Source organism: Orbicella franksi, chromosome 10, assembly GCF_964199315.1.
Source record: "Orbicella franksi chromosome 10, jaOrbFran1.1, whole genome shotgun sequence".
Taxonomy (NCBI): domain Eukaryota; kingdom Metazoa; phylum Cnidaria; class Anthozoa; order Scleractinia; family Merulinidae; genus Orbicella; species Orbicella franksi.
The window spans coordinates 2403859-2420344 of NC_138154.1; the positions used below are offsets into that span (position 1 = coordinate 2403859).

Consider the following 16486-nt stretch of genomic DNA (forward strand, 5'->3'; position numbering starts at 1 on the left):
TAGTTGAATGCTGCCATCAAAATGATTCACAAACTGGGCTGTGGCGTCATTATGACGTCGTTTTAAATGGTAATCCCTTTAAAAACTGTCACGTAATATTGTAACGCATCGGTAGAAGAGTGCAAATTTGTGCCGCTCATCGGATGTTGAGAAGAAAACAAGGATCAACATGTACTTGTTGTGTTCTGGTGAGAATTGTGTTAAAAAAGATGGCAATTAATTTCAAAAAGCCAGCATATCTTATATGTCACACCAATGCTTCTCCATGAAATTGACTGACGTCATTGTGATGTCACCCGTTGATCACATGATCTCCATTTAACTCCTAATTCATATTTAGCTTCAGGCTGTTACAGAAGCCAAATATCTCCGTGATTGGTCAAGTGAAAAGGCATTGACAGAGTTATGCGCTCTCAGACAACCTTGGTCGCAAGGGTTGGAAAAATTCATTTTATATGCATTTTGCCCCTCCCCTCCCCTGTGCAATGTTGACAAAACACTTCCATTTAACACAAGTTTTCATTTTACTATTTTCCAACATTAACAGGGGGAATGGGAGTGCTGGCACTAATTCTGCAGCTATTGCAGTTATGAGTTTGTTTTTGGCATTTTCCAACACAATTTGTCCATGGTTGTAGCAAGTATGGGTCTGGGGCTTTCTCCTTCCTTTTTTCCTAAACAATGGACTCGCTGAACTTCGACATTGGCGGCATCACCAAAACCCAATTTCATTTCCAGGAAGGAGCGCAGCACCATCTCTGTGTCCTCTTTGTTCGTTTCTTGTTCTGGAATGTTTTCAAACTTAATGTTTCACTCCTTCTTCAACATCGCGCTTGGTGGTAGCATATGCATCTTCGAGAGTGTGTATTCCCAAACTTATGATAGATACCACTGACTCATCACACCAAAACTGCAAACATTTTCCCTTGAAAAGTGGGTGCCATTAGAGCAGGGAACAACAATGAAGAAGAGTTCTTGCCACTCAATGTTTACACCGTGCTCTCAGTTCAAAGCATATGGGGAGGCAAATGCCCTTGAAACCAGTTTTCCTGAAAATAACCACCGAACCCCACGGAGCCCGCTGCATCAGTGTGGAGCTCTAGGTCTGGAGTAGAGGTAGTGGTGGACTCAAGAATAAGGGAGCACCCCTTCCATTTGGAGAGGAAAACTTTCCACATATCGAGGTCCCTATGGAACTCCTTTTTGAGCCTGCTGTGATGAAAACGACTAGGGACACCCTCGGTCAAATTAATCGCACGTTGATGGAAGGTCCTGCCGGGGACTACCACTTTACATGCAAACTGGAGAGTACCAATGAGTGATTGTAACTCAACCAGGTGCACGGAGTGGCATTTCTTCAAGGATGTCAGCAAGTCATAAGTCCTGGAAGCACACTGTCTGAGAATGATGCTGTTTTCTGTAGGGGTCAGCAGAAGGACAGACATCTTCACAGTGATAGGGACTCGAGGAGATACCATAATGGGGCTTAGCTAGGCCTGAGAAGGTCACCGTCTTTAACTCCAGGTCTACTTTGTCCCACTGAAGGGACAAATTGGAAGAGGCACAGCGACGAAATTACTGGTTGTATGAAAGCCAAGCAAGACCTTTGAATTTGGTTACCGCGCGACTAATTATCTGCTGGTACTTAATAAGCTCAAGGGCCCGTCTTGGATAGGCAGTTACAATGACCAACGTGTACACCATTTAGGCCTCCAGCCACTTCTGAAATGAGACTATAATGTGTTTTCTTTTCCTAACCATGGTGACCAGGGAACCCAGGGGACCTGAGGACAAGTCGTCTACGCAGAGCTTAATTTCAGGGGCCTGGGACTGATGCAAGTTGGCGGTTAAGAGTAAGGCAAGATCAATGTACTCACCCTGGATTATTTTGTCCTCCATATTTTGTCCACTGGCCTCGAAAGACCTAAAGGAGATGCCATACCCAAAGCTGCGAGAGTTTGGCTGGAGGGTGTTGGGCTGAAGGCGCTGTTTGCACAAACGGTGTGCAGAGCACTGTCCACAGACTGAGATACACTGTCCTCGATGGCAGACTGCTGTGCTGGAATGAGGGCGTCTCTTTGATCAGTAGACTGATTGGTATGGAAGAGATCTTCCTCTGCATCTGACTGCAGCATGTCCTCAATAGAAGACAGTGAGGCACGGCTGGAGGGGGTGCTGTCCTCTGGAGATTCCGGCCTTGTGTGGCGTCGAGTCCACTAGCTGCAGTGGACAGCTGTTACGTAGATGTTTTGTTCGCTGCAGGACAAGTGCTTTGAGGCCGAACAGGTCTTCGTTTGGATCAACTGGCCTGTCCTTTCGATGCTTGCTTGAGCTGGGAGAGGAGTTGCACTTTGGAGCCCATTCAGCGATTGAAGATGGAGTTTTAGGACTTTGCTGGATAGCTTTGATAGGTCGTCACTTCTGGTAGAAACCCAGGCAGTGTTTGACAAGCAGCGAGGGCGAGCCATGGAAGGTTTACGAAAATTAAACAATAGATTTACAATAAGTAATAGCCATGTTGCTTAGATGAACTCAAAGTGGCCTCTAAACAGTTGTCCGAGTTTTATATGGAGACGATCGTCTGCTTGTAAGCCAGTAGAAAAGGCTGTACGACCAAACAGCTTACCGTAGCATGTGTAACATCTTAAGCCTGAATAGTGCTTTAATGCTTTGCACCAATGCTATGGTTCGTTATAACGTTCTGAAGGTAACACGGCTACAATGTTTTAAGTTTAGCTACAATAAGGCTTACAGTTTGCTGACCTTTGGAATACAACTACTTAATACCTCTATAAAAAGTGATGCCGCCATGAACAGCTCATTAAGAATGTATGTCACGCTCCATTAACTATATTTTACTGTCTTGACAGTAGAATCTGATTTATCGATTTTAACAAGTTTTGCTTTTCTCCTCTTTGCTGTAGTGTTCTTGCCCTTCTTCCTTTTCCTTTGAATGCTTCCTCCTTCTGTTCCTTCCATTTCTTCTGTTTTTAGTGCAGAGTGGGATGGTTTGGGGGCCGATGTCCAGTAAGGCCGCAAGGCAGTAAGGTGTAAACTTTAATGTTTGTTTAATAGCATCCATGTTATGATCAATTGACACCTGTCAAAACAAGGCATCCGCTGACCAGTATCACGGAACCATATCACAGGTTCAAGTTTACAGCTCATCAAGGTCACATGTTTTTTGAAGTTGACCGCTAACCAAGTGCTGGTTTTCAATTGGATTGCGGGCTCATGTCAGGTTAACCTGTTGAAAACAGGGCAGGATTGTTCGGAAGTGGGTTAATGCTAACCCAGGATTAAAAGTTAACTAAATTATAACTTTGTTTTCTATAGAAATCTTTTTTGCTGCTTTGTTTTGTGCATATGGTGATTATTAAAACTCAAAACAGAAGGCCAAACAATATAGTGAAAACCTCACTGAAAAGTTACAAGACTAAAATCAAAATTGTCGCTTAACCTGGGTCATCTTAAACTTTGCATTTCACAGAATCTTTACATATCATCAGAAACTTCCATCGAAAATGTCATGAACGTATCCTTGTACATCTGTATAAACAGAACCTGAAAATGCTGTTTTGCAACAAACTTAAAACGCGTTTCTGTTTATCTCATTTGATAAAAAGAGAATGATTAATGCTTTCATTAAGACAGTATTGCCTTGATTTTTCAATATTTCCAGTGTTCAATTTTCACCCACATTTACTGCCAACTATTTCTTGGTGAACCAGAAACAAAAATGAAAAATGTTTAAAACACATGACGTCGTCCACCCTTGTCAAATGTAAAAGCATGGTCGTTTCAATTGTAATGCCTTCTTATCCAAATGTTACTTATGTTCCTTTGTTTCTTTGGTACCTTATTAGTGAACACTGAACTACTGCTCGTACTCTAAACATGAAAATCAACCACAATATTCCGTAAACCAGATAATATTAAACATAACCCCAAAAATATTTTAATTCATCTGTTCAATTCAGGAGTTTGCTCACAGAGCATTTTGATTTGACTCCATAAGAACATTCATGCAGGAATACAGCTGGCAATTCACAAGAGAGTACCCATCAGAGCTCTGTCGGGAGCCAGGTCTTACTGAAAGTACTGTAGCTCAGTTCAACAAATATCATTTGCTATCATCAAACTAAACTAGCGTGTTTATTTATTCCTCTTTCAATTGTATATGTGAAAGAGACCATAAAGTTCATATGTAGCCAAACTTTCCCGATTTAGTGGCATTAAAACTTGTCGAATTGTAAATCTGTGACAAAAAAACCAGGCAAGTGTTCAAATGTTGCTGTAGACTTCATGGCATGTAATGAAAGTGCAAATTAATTTCATCCATCTTTGAGGGGACTCATGGTCAGCTGAGTGGCGGTGGCCTTCAACACTTCTCGAAACGCTAATGCTTCTCAGTTGTGTTAAACGATATCACTGAGGTGGCAACTGAATAAGAATGTGGATGTGGTATTCCATGGCAATTTGATAATTAAATTACTTCTTGTTTATTGGTGAAAAGAAAATCTCAATTTTGAATGAAACAAAATTGTTCTTCCCTTTCCTCGTGATATTTAACTTTCTTCCATTTCCTCATAAGAAATTTACTTTCTTCCATTTATCTCTAAAGTTTTTGAGAAAACAAGGGTTTTATGTTACACACCCTTGTGAGGAGAACAAAAGTATCAAGTTGAGAGTGTGTCCATGAGAGAACCAGGCAGGAGGTGATACAACTCAAATCACCAATTTCACTTAAACTGGCGAGTAAATGATCATTGGAAAAAATTAGGGTAAAATGTTTTCTATTTGAACTGCAGAGAAAGATATGAAGATATGACATGGCAGTTATATAAACAGCTTAAGCAGTTGTGAAATTAAAGCCTGAAAAAAATTCAGGCCTGAACAGGATTCCAACCCATGACCTTATATAACTGCAATGATCAATCATGTCTTAATATCTTTCTCTGCCATTCAAAAATCTATTCTTTCATCTATTCACTTGCATTCTTCACTGTCTACAGGTATATAACGAGCTCACAACATGATCAGCTCCCAGTTGGCTTGATAGCTCAGTTGGTAGAGCACTGGATTGGTATCGCAGAGGTCATGGGTTCAAATCCTGTTGAGGCCTGAATTTTTTTCAGGCTTTAATTTCACAACTGCTTCAGTTGTTAATATAGCTGCAATGATCAAGCAAGTCTTCATATCTTTCTCTGCAGTTCAAATATGCGATCTTTCATATATTCACTTGCAAAATGAAGTATTAAATAAACTCCACCACACATTATTTCAAATGCAGAAATGAATACAGAGCTCGACATTGCAGTTATTTCTAATCAAAGGGTGCATGAATATGCAAGTGTCATAAAAATGCATGCAATTCGATAAAATAACCATAAAGCTTGTACACCAAAGAGGTGACAAATCTATAAACTGAAATGAAAACATGATATGGACAAGTTCAAAACTTAGGAAGACATACCCAAAAAACTGCACTGGACTCCACTCAAAGTTGTAGAAGTAAAAGATCCACTGGACACAGTGACAGGAGAGCGCTGCAAAGTGTCAAATGCTGGGAATATATCCCTGTTATCATTACAGATCTATGTCATTCAACCATTCATCACTTAAGCTTTAATTCTGATGTGCAAGTCCGCTCGAGTTCTGTGTTTGAAGCATTTTGTAATGGGCATAAGAACAACATAATGCACATGTAAGTCTTCCTTAGGTCTTCCTTATACTTTTCAATGTAAATGGCTCTTTTGTTCCAGGAAGAGTGATCACTTCGCTTCCACCCGGGAAGGTGCTTTGTCTCTCTTTGGCTTTTGGGATAAAAAGACACTTGGACACTTGATTAGCTGAAGATGAACATAAACTTATACTGCACTTTGGGCAAAACTTGTGATCTGCTCTTCTCCAACCACCACAATTGTGACAAAACATGGTGGGCAACAGGACAAGCACAAAGATCAGGAGGCCCATGTGACCAGAGCTAGTCCTAGGTTGTGGTTGCTTTCAGGGTCGGGTTAGTTACCAGTACTTTGAAATTTTGTTGTGTTTCGCTTAATTTTCTTGTGTTTTAGTTTGCATTTGTGTATCAGACCATTTTATTGTGTTTTGAAAAAGATTTTTGTGTATTAGAAAATTTCATTGTGTTCTCAAAAAGATTTAAGTGTTCTGGAAAATTTTGTTGTGTGCTCGAAATGATTTTAATGTTCTCAAAAATGTTGTTTTCTCAAAATGATTTTTGTCTCAGAAGAGAAATTGAGCGTTTGTGCATGATCCATACCCTGGCCGAGGGACTTGAATCTCGTGAACTGTAAGCACGATAAAGCATCAGCTTTGACATTATGCACTTCAGGCACACAAACCGCCCGAAACAAAATATTATGTTTCAAACATTGCAAGATGAGCTCACGCAAAAGAACAAAGAGCTGCCGATCTTTGGTTGTTTTTCTACTGATTACCTCTACTAGACCTTGACTGTATGAAACAAAATGCACTTATTTGCTAGATCTGAAACCCATATAGAAACACTAATAACAATGGGAAACATTTCTAGAACTATAATATTCCTCCCTAGCCAGCTATGAGGCCAGGGACCAAAAAACCAATGTGCACCAAAGACGATGCCATAGCCTAGCGAGTCTGCTGCATCGGTATAAAGGTGGAGTTTAGTGGACAAAAGCTAAATATAATCCGAAAAGATAGATTTACCATTGTATGATTCTAAGAAAGTAAGCCGTAAGTGAAGATGTTCTTTTGTTTCATGATTAAGACGGATAAAGTGACGTGGACGCTTGACCCATACAGTTAAATTAATTAGATGGCGTAAAAAGGTTCTACCGGGTACAATTACTGAGCAAGTAAAATTAAGGAGCCCAATGAAAGATTGTAATTTAGTCAACTTAACCTACTTTCTTGGGAGAAAGTCCCGAATAAGCGAACGACATTTTGCAAGCTTATCCTCCGGAAGCCAGGCTTCCATTTTAAGTGTGTCTAATTCGATGCCCGCAAAAGATAAAACAAAGCTGGGACCTACTGTTTTTTTCAGGAGCCATGGGGACACCTATGTCATCACATGTCTGAAGGAATGCTCTTGAATTATTAGCACAAGATGAAAGAGATTTGCTGACGATAAGAAAATTGTCTACAAGGTGAAGAATCCCCACTATATGTAGTTTGGAGTAAGCCATCCATTCAAGGGCAGAGGTTTCAATCAACATGGCAAGGTTTCAATCAACATAAAATTTATCATGCCAGCAAATCCCAAGCAAATTGTAATGGGAAGGGCTGATCAGAATCAGTTTAGCCTAAAATAGGTTCTTATATAAATGGTACTTAAAGCATATTTAGGCTACCAAGGTTCTTAAAATAGGTTCTTATATTTTCATATGAATTTCATCTGAATACACTATATATATTAGAAATATCATTTCATAATACAGTATAAATCATTTATTTGTACCATAGAGCAATGCCTATAGACAGTTCAGTGCAGGTACAGTATATGTCCTTGACAAAACATAACAAAGAAATTCATGTTGAGAAGCTGAGGCATTGCCCATTGGGAGCTTACGTTGTTTTGATATTTTGCAGTTTTTTATTTCATTGGGATATATTTTGATATTTTACATTTAATATTTTGTGATTCTCACAGAGTTGGAGATGGTCAGAAAGCTTTCTTTGATACTGTAGTAGAGTACAGTACTTGCAAATACTTGGGGAATTATTTGGATGGCAAACACAATAGACATACAACATGGTACTTAAGCTTGAAAGAAAAAAAGTTATGTGAAGTTACTTTAAAATAGATGATGATCTTAATTCAGTAGTTTCTACCTATACACTTTTACAGCAACCCCACTGATAAGAACCTAACTTAAAATGTTAGCCTTAATAGGTTCTTATGTGGAGGGGGCTTAAAATGAAAATTTTAGCCCAACAGGTTCTTAAAACCCAGGTTCTTATACGTGGGCTATTACTGTATTCGTTTGCCCAAATTTTTGACTGAATTTTGTCAGAGATTCAAGAGGCCAGCGGAACAGCCATCTGTTTATGCATGAGCTCGGGCCGGTCAACAGTCTCAACCAGGGGATTGGATGCAACAGAGACATTATGAGCGGTAATATTGCTATTGTTCTGATTAACTAAAGGTGGATTGTGCTCACCCGTGATGTCCTGAATCACAGCTGCTACTGACCCCTGAATAGAAGCAGCATGATTAGAGTCCTCGTTGCTGGAATCTGGTGGAACATCCGGGAAAATCCCTGCCACTTTTAAACCCTCAATCACAGCACCTCAGATGATGGCTGCTACATCCTGTAACAGTGGAGACTGTTTGAGAGACTGTGCACTGGTCAGAGGAACCCGTCAGAGGAACCCGTTCCTTTATTAACTTTTGAAGACTTCCCAGGGCGTTTCTGGGGGTGTGTGCCCGACGCAGATGATGCAGAAAAGGCTACATGAACTCTCAAATTTCTACTGGTCATCATATTGTCTATCAAAGCGAAGGAACAGAGAAAAAAACAGAATGTAGCTGACAGGGGATGGTTATGTGACAAAAAGACGAAAGCAAAAACAAAATAGGCCTTGGATCCGGAGGGGCATCCAAGAAACCAAGCAGGTAAGCACACTCCCAAAGTGGTTAGGCACAGGAACAAAAGGTGAAAGTCCATAAACTATTAAAAATGGTAACATGTTTGGCAGGCTCACCAATGCAAAGCCACCGCTAGGAACGTGCTATAATAACGCAAAACGTGGAAACAGAAGTTCCATACATATTTATGCATGTGCTTAAACCGAGGAAAGTGGGAGTAACAGCGACCTAAAATAAGCTGGGGGCATGGTCAACTGATCCACCCTGGATGACAATGAAAGCAATGACAGTGAAATAGATCTCAGAGCGCATAAAATGGCACCCCTGTAACTCCTATAGAGAGCATATTGACCCTTATGATTAAGGTGGATTCCATCCCTACAAAGTATGGGAACATGAGGCTTACAAAGCCCTTTGTGGCACCTAAAAATAGCAAAAGGTAGCGTCTCTAAGACTATGCTAAGGTACCAATTGAGAAGTGCAACGCGATCATTGTGATATGGGTTACCCCTTGAACAGAGAACACGGTTTATGGTTTGACATACCACAATGAATTTCATGCGATATTGGGCATGCAGGAGCTGCACAAGGGACTCCATCTCAGAGCCTACGCATTCGGGACTGGCCCCGTTAGGGCTTAGGTCATTCACACCTAGCTCTAGAATGACTATTTCAGGTTTTAGGCGGCCCACTACTGAGAGGACGAATCTACTCAGTTTATCTACTGTACGACCTCCAACACCATGATAATTTACATGTGCCAACCTGGATAGATTCAGGTCAAGTCTAACCCTTCGGTCCGAACCCTGGGCAAGGAACGAGTGAAAACAATGGACAAAGGAGTGACCCATAATAAGAACTGGGGTGTAGGAGACACGACTGGAAGAAAACAAGAACTGCACAAGTACTCAACTGAATAACAGAGGATAAGACCAGTCAAACTTGCGGAGTGAGTCAGGTCTGGAGACAAAGAGGACGAACTCGAGAAAAATGGCACATCTTATACCAGTCGCTGAAAGCGAGGCTAAGTTATTTTCCAGTGAAACTCATGACTATTACCAAAGAATTCGCTGTTGTCGTTGACGTCATAAGACTGTCTTGCGATCATCTTGTGATTATTGCTCGATCAAGTTTGTACTTGGTGACCCTGTCCCCATTTAGTTTGACCCTTCAGTACTCCCAGCCTTTCCTCATTATCTTAAACTCCTGGTTGAAAATTAACACTGTGTTTAAAGTGGTGCCAGAGTGTGGGTAGAAGCCATAAACGTTTTTATTTGGTGGCAAATAAAATTTATAATGTTACCCAGAGTTCTGCATGTTTCCTATTTTTGTCATGCATACACAACTTGATTGGAGTTTTTGGAACAAAATGGTGGGAAAATATGTCTTGTTTTTGCTTTGAGAGCATGAAATATACTTGCTTGATGTGCATAAACCACTTCTGTATGCGCTGTTCCGTATTTGAAAATGATGAGAGTGTAGCAGGTTGTAAAGCAGGGAGTTTGGTGGCATACTGGGTGTCATGTTTTTGAGAGAAAATGACAAAATTAATGAATCTTGAAGAAACAGGTGACAGGAATGAACGGATGAGCCTTGTCACAGTTGAACTGTGATGTGTCTTCGGAAATAAGCGGTAACAGAAGGTAAACCAAATTCAAAAATTGTCTTCAGTTGTTAAATGCTAACTGGATCTGGAGTCACCTTCTTAGACTTGTTCTGGCCTCCCTGATTGCACTTGCAAGAAAAGGAAGCTCTTCATTTCCACATTTTGTCTTTTCCACATTTTTTCTGCCATTTTGGTCAGCATTAACTGCCATTTGCAATAGTGTCTCAGTTTTGCAATTATGTTTGACTAAATTAGGTTCGATGTTTGAATCAACTGCTGAATTTAATTATTTGGGTCGAACCGGGCCTAAGGTGCTGCTCGACTATCATTCCCTTCTCTGATGCAATGTGTTTGAATGTTGTAGTCAAATTAAAAAGAAGAAATGCTCACGTTATGTTCTGGTAAACAGCTATGCCACACACAAAGAACTTGCTGGTAAACAGCCACGCATCATGCAAAGAACTTGTTGGGAAACAGCCATGCCACACTCAAAGAATTTACTGGTAAACAGCTAGGCCACATGAAAAGAACTTGCTGGTAAATAGCGATGCAACACGAAAAGAACTTGCTCGTAAACAATTACCCGAAAGGAAATTGCTCGTAAACAGCTACGCCATATTCTTAGGAGTGACCTTTGAACTTTCAGGGGTTGATGGGGGATGGGTGGGTGATTTAGGTTGAGCATGAATTTTGTTGATTTTTGGACCCTGAATGCTCAAGATATATCATTCTCAGCCCTTTACGATTTTCTTTTCCTGTTATATGTGTGTATTTTTTGGTCTAAAAGTAGCTTGGATGATTTTTTTATCACAATTACCCCACCCCACTCCCCTCAAAAGTACATTTTGCACAGCTTCAACAGCCATCCAACCTTCATCTGTCCAGCCTGCCAGTTTAATACTGCAAAAAATATATATATTCAGCAATAAACAAGGGATATCATGTAATAACATTGTTACAACAAACAAGTCACTCTTGTTCACTCCTGAGACCTTGGCTAAAAGAGTCCTGTAGCTTTTTCTAGCTTTTGTTTTCTGGTTCAATGATGCTATTTGTAGAACCCATCGATTGAGACAAACATCATGAAAGCCAGAATGGAGGGTTATACACTGATCCTCTAGATCCACTTGGCTCATAGCCTCCCCAACACGATCGATTTCTTTGCAGCAAATGCATTCTTCTGCTTTAGTTACAGCTTCTATCGAACAGTGTGAACATTTACACCTGTAATGGCAAAAATGATTGACTGAAATGTCACGTTTCACTGCCTCAAAACAAGTATCTATTTTTCAAGTTTTATGTTTCGGATCAATAAAAAGCAGTAAGTAGAACAAAGTTTAAACTAATAGCTCAATAATTATCTCCTCAGAGCTTTATTATCTAGCTCTCTGCACGCACTGCAGGCCTATGATGAGGGAGCATCATAGGCCTGCAGTGCATGCAGAGAGCTAGATAATAAAGCTCTGAGGAGATATGAAAGGCCGCGTGCAAGAACGTCCCCTAGATTTTTCGGCCATTTTGAAAGTGTTCAAAAATAGCTGAATTTTGGCATGTAGGCTTCGTTGTACCTCAGAAACATTGCTCTGGAATTTTTTTGGCTGGGGCGCTCTTCGTTCTCGAGAAATAACGTATGCAAAAAGCTCAGTTTTCCAAGCGGCATCTTTTGGAGATCTTTTGTTGAACAAAAAACAAAAGAAACCTTATTATTTTGTTGAATAGCAAACAGGCAGACTGTTTATAGTGTATTCCACTGAATCTTAGCTGTCTTAAAGTCAAAGGAAAATAGTATATAGAGCGGAAATCTGGGAACAGATTGTTTACATCAGTTATTGTGACGTAAACACAACACGTGAATCGATCGAGCGGCAAACAAAATACCATCGAACGAAAAAGAGATGTGCCGCATTAGAACTCTGTCAACTAATATCTTAAGTATAGTGTTAAAGTACCTTGTGTGCCTGCCTGGTGGTTGAGAGGCATCATAAAGCCTCAATAAACCCGTAAGTCATCAGCGCATTTTAAAGAATCAAAATGTGTTCTGAAACTTCGAAGGTAGCTGATATACCGTAATCGTGTTATCGGCGTTCGAAGTCAGATCGAGCCAGGCAGCAAAGTCCAAGAGCAGTTCTTGCCCAAGAAAAATACCCTCTCGTGAGTTGTGGCCCATTTGCCAAGCGTTGCTAGTGTCAAAGTTTGGAAAGGGAGAACTGGTTTTTGACTTATAAAATTTCTCTTGTATCAACCGCCATGTTTTCCCACGCGCGAGGTGTAAAGACCCTTCCCGGCATGCATTGCGATCAGGTTCTGCTCGCGTTTCTCGAACTGGTAACTAGATTGTTTCGGCTTTTTGCATTTAAAGGTAATGATGGCCAACAAGTAGCGATCGATTGTAACATAGATCTGTGATCCAGGTTGCGTTGATTTTATTTCATATCGGCATGATTTGTAGTGTTTTGAACTTCTGGGATCAGCGGACATGCAGATGTATGGAGACCCGTACTTTGCGCAGACGGGTTAATTTGTTAATCTGTTAGGCGGTGCGTGACATAAAGCTACGATCGCGTTTGTCGAAAAATATGTATTTATCTCGTGATTTTTAGCCATTTAAGACGTTGCTGTATTTAGAAAAGTGCTTATTTCATGTTTATTTGTTCAGTGCAGATAATCATTGTCCCAGATAACCAAAGTAAGTTCCAGATGTTAACACTATTTTCCGGCTGCCATATTTTACCTATTTAAACCTGAAATCAACATTTTTGAGCTTATACGTTGCGTGAAATTAACATTTTGCTGTTTTCTAAGTGAAATCAACATCCTTGCCGTCACGCGTTAACGTGAAATCAGCATTTTTACCTATTTAGACCTGAAATCAACATTTTTGAGCTTATACGCAGCGTGAAATCAACATTTTGCTGTTTCCTAAGTGAAATCAACATCCTTGCCGTCACGTGTTAACATCAAATCAGCATTTTTACCTATTTAGACCTGAAATTAACAATTTTTAGCTTATAAGTTGCATGAAATGAACATTTTGCTGTTCTCTAAGTGAAATCAACATCCTTGCCGTCACGCGTTAACATGAAATCAACATTTTTACCTATTTAGACCTGAGATCGACAATTTTTAGCTTATAAGTTGCGTGAAATGAACATTTTGCTGTTTTCTAAGTGAAATGAACATCCTTGCTGTCACGTGTTAACGTGAAATCAGCATTTTTACCTATTTAGACCTGAAATCAACATTTTTGAGCTTATACACTGAGTGAAATCAACATTTTGCTGTTTTCTAAGTGAAATCAACATCCTTGCCGTCACGCGCTAACGTAAAATCAGCATTTTTACCTATTTAGACCTGAAATCAACATTTTTGAGCTTATACGCAGCGTGAAATCAACATTTTGCTGTTTTCTAAGTGAAATCAACATCCTTGCCATCATGCGTTAACGTAAAATCAGCATTTTTACCTATTTAGACCTGAAATTAACATTTTTGAGCTTATACGTTGCGTGAAATTAACATTTTGCTGTTTTCTAAGTGAAATCAACATCCTTGCTGTGACGCGTTAACGTGAAATCAGCATTTTTACCTATTTAGACCTGAAATCAACATTTTTGAGTTGATACACTGCGTAAAGTTAACATTTTGCTGTTTTCTAAGTGAAATCAACATCCCTACCGTCACGGGTTAACATGAAATCAACATTTAAACCTTTTATGACCTAAAATCAACATTTTTGAGCTTTTACGTTGCGTAAAATTGACATTTTGCTGCTTTCTAAGAGAAATCAACATCCTTGCCGCCGCGCGTTAACATGAGTCAACATTTTAAGCACTTTTGACCTGAAATCAACAAATTTGAGCTTATATAAGCTGCGTGAAATTGATATTTTGCTGGTTTCTAAGTAAAATCAAAGTCCTTGCGGTCGCGGCGGGCCGATCCTTTGTTATAATAAACCGAGGCAAGACTTTGACTTATAAAAAAGGCTTGGCTTGGCTATTATAACAAAGGATCGGCTCTGTTTATCATAACAAAGGCCCGGCTTCGTTTATTTGAGGGACTCGGCGGGAAAAGGGCGTCAGGTATTTTAATCAAAGGTTAACTTTGTCGAAAACGCTCCAAATTTCGCATGCAGTTTCGTTCAGGTATGATAAGCAATGTCCCGTAGTTTTCGCGCTAAAGTTCGCTTCCTTCTCGAGATATTGCGTATGCAATAAACCACTCGGTTTTTCCAACCTGTGTGCCTTTTTTGCATACATTATTTCTCGAGAACGAAAAGCAACCCAGTGAAAAAAACTTCAGAGCAATGTTTCTCAGGTGAAACGAAGCCCACATGCCAAAATTCAGCTAGTTTTACGCACTTTCAAAAATGGCCGAAAAATCTACAGGACGTTCTTGCACGCGGCCTTTCAAATGATGACAGGCCTGCACATTCTTGGAAACCGGTTGCTCTGCATGTCTACTAATGTATGTTCTCAAAACAAGCAGCAATGAAATGCGCATTTCATTGTATGTGACCCAAGGCCGTTGGCTGGGCATGGGATAACAACCAACTCCCTTTTGACCAATTACCAGTTCGAGGTGTGATGAACATGATGAAATAAAATAGCTCAATTCAACTTAACCCAGTAAGATGGCCTCTGAGAAAACCACTCCTAAGATACGTACATGTTCAGGTACAGTAAGCAAACGCTCCACAATATCTATGCTCAATGCATTTGCTGCACTTTACGAATTTGTCAAAAATCAGCACATTGAGGCTCACCACACATTACATCAAGGTTCTAATGGTAAGTCTTAAGGAGAGTGATCAGGAAACAAGTCCCCGTAACTTTGACCCAGCTTTATGTGGGGAAGGAAACACTGAAAACATTGTAAGTTTAATCACAGGTCATTGATTAATTATGAACGTTTGTGAAACTTGACATCTACCGCATCACATACTACCTTTGTAACATTTAGTCTTTTTTTATATTTCATCAGCCATCAGATTCAGCACGAAAGCTGAGACAACAAAGTAACTGGAATATAGTTAAAAATACAGTGGAGCCCTGCCATATACCCAACAGAAGTCCAGTTATTTTCTTATTTTTCAACGTTGCTAATTCAAACACTCTGTCATTACGACCGAATACTTTAATAGTGGCAATTACATGGCAACAAGGAGGAAAGTTATAAAATACAGGGTCTGTCACATGGTGAAGGCATTTGGCCCTTCCTCTGAATAATACAGAGTCTGCCATCAGGCATAGCAAAGAGAGGAACATCTAATTACACACCCAACATTACAATAGTTTTCTTGGTATATGATGGCCTTGAGTCAAATGCGAGAGCACGGGCAAAAGGTGCAAGTTAATGGAAAACTACTAGGAAGAATAGCTTTTCTAAGTCTAAGTATAGTCTAGGAAAACTACCAGGAAGAATAGCTGTTCTAAGTCTAAGTATACAGTGGTCCATTAGCGACAACTTAAAAGACACAAAATAACAAAAAATATCACTGCAAACTAAATCAAAGATACTGCGAATGAAGTCAAACCAGCACTGCCAATGAAAGATCAAATGCACTCCTATAATTAACGCATGCACACTGCCAAAAAATTAAACGCACACTGCAAATGAAAGTGGATTGCAGACTGCAAATGAAAGCAAAATCAATCCCCAAATAAAGTAAAAAAAAAATCTCAGAGCAAAAAAACTGAACGCACACTGCAAATGAAAGCAAAATGATCACTGCAAACAAAAGTTAACCGCACGCCACAAATGAAAGGGAAATAAACTATGTGCATGCATTTCAACGAGAAGGCCTGAGACCTAGTAGTAAGCTCTAAGATTCGCACCCTTTTTTCGAAGATAGAGTTTAATAAATATGGCGTCCAGCGGAAACTCGAGCAGCTCCAGCAAAGACGAATCAGCTGAAACAACTCGACACGGCGATTTACCTTGTGGGTCAGAAAGAGATGTTATTACGCATTACTTTTACAGAGGTCTTACGTATAGGCATATTACTCTGATGTTGGAGAAGCAACATAATATTACAAGGAATCAGCGAACTCTTAAGCGAAGGTTGAAAGACTAAGGACTTAAACGTGGGGAGTCACTGTAAGGAAATCTTCCTTAGGAAGATTTTCATTAGTTGACTATTAAGCTAGAAACATGGTGGACCAGATTTTGAATTATTCCGCGCGTCGCAAGAACAAATTGGGATAGGACGATATATTGTACTTGACTATTGGTCAAAATAAAGAATACATTTAAAAAAACTGTTTCTATTGGTCTTTGATGAAGTAATGG

General features: G+C 39.8%; 1 protein-coding gene across 1 annotated transcript in view; it reads right to left on the reverse strand.

Moving 5' to 3' along the window:
* Nucleotides 1–4161: 4161 nt before the first annotated feature.
* The window catches only part of LOC145499888 (uncharacterized), a 79028-nt gene continuing 66703 nt past the window's right edge, over nucleotides 4162–16486 (reverse strand). The window contains exon 2 of the mRNA XM_081479411.1: nucleotides 4162–5227. The gene's annotated coding sequence lies outside the window, so the exon portion shown is untranslated. The remainder of the gene's footprint in view (nucleotides 5228–16486) is intronic.